This window comes from Rutidosis leptorrhynchoides, chromosome 3, assembly GCF_046630445.1.
Source record: "Rutidosis leptorrhynchoides isolate AG116_Rl617_1_P2 chromosome 3, CSIRO_AGI_Rlap_v1, whole genome shotgun sequence".
In the NCBI taxonomy this organism is placed as follows: domain Eukaryota; kingdom Viridiplantae; phylum Streptophyta; class Magnoliopsida; order Asterales; family Asteraceae; genus Rutidosis; species Rutidosis leptorrhynchoides.
Genome location: NC_092335.1, coordinates 615,554,952 through 615,556,299, shown reverse-complemented (window position 1 = coordinate 615,556,299; position 1,348 = coordinate 615,554,952).

Here is a 1,348-nt window from a genome sequence, read left to right as displayed (position 1 = left end):
GAAAAGTCTTTTAGGTTGAGTCTCAAACATTTTGAACTGTTTCATATATTCATTTACCTTCTGACTATTCCGATTCACGAACAATTGTTTGTAATTAGATATGTGTATATGTATGTATAATTTGAAACCATATTATATAATTTAGTTGTTAGAATTAATTATGTAAAATAATATATGATATAATAAAACTTATTATCAAAAACGTATCTATATATATAAAGTATATCGAATATAGTTATTAACAGGGGCGGAGTCAGGATTCTTAAATAGTTAATATCACAATCGTATGATCCAAATTTTAATAATTTCACTTAAGTATTGTATAATATATTGATATTGATACCTATGTTTTAAACTAGTGACCCGTGATGAATAAAATCTTTTAATTATCAATCAATAATTTGAGAGATCATAAAATCATAAATAAAAATATATGTGATAATTAGAAGTATGATTGAGGTTCGCTGTAATGTAATATATTACTTTGTCTATATATAAACTTATAAATTAAAGATATGAAAGAAAACACATATCATTTCTTCCTTCTCTTATTCAACCCTCGGTCATTACCTTGCTCCACCATCTCACCACGGCCACCACCCATGAACACCATAAATCACCACCTTTCTCTATCTCTAATATCTCTTTTCTTCTATTAGTGAACTTATCATAATCATCTTGTAAACACCACTTAGTTTTCTCTCTCCCTCTTTAAACATCTCTCTTTTCTCTTCTCTTTTCGGACGTGCGTAACCAAACTATCACCACCAACCCACCATCAATCAACTTGTTTCTATTTCACACTAAGATGTTCCAACCTCTTGTTTATAATCGATCAAACCCGAGACCAAATCATAACCATTATCATCTTTAACCCCACACACATGTATTACAAAAATTATGGTTCATCAATCTTCTTCATGTAACTCATCAAACATTCACTTCATAATCATTGGTCGATGCAAGATGCTCGAACCCTCACCTTAGAATTATCACCTATCTCATACTATCGAGCTTAAATCTCAACAAAATTAGGACTGCACCTTATAAATTACTACCACGACTTTTTTTTTTCTTTCCTTCTCTCTTTCTAATTCGTTTATTGGCTACAATTTTGGCTGTTTCTATTATTCTTTTCTAATTGCTTCTGTCTCCATCAATGAGACCCCATATGTTCACAATAATTGCAACTGCTACTTTACGCTTTTCCTTTTTGAGTCCTGATGAAATTCGATCAAACAATTATCACTTGGACTATTGGGTCATTTCAAATGGGCTGTTATTTTGGGCCTGGACTTTCAAGAAGTCAAAAACGAATAACATACCTGCATCGTGTTCTTTTTCCTTT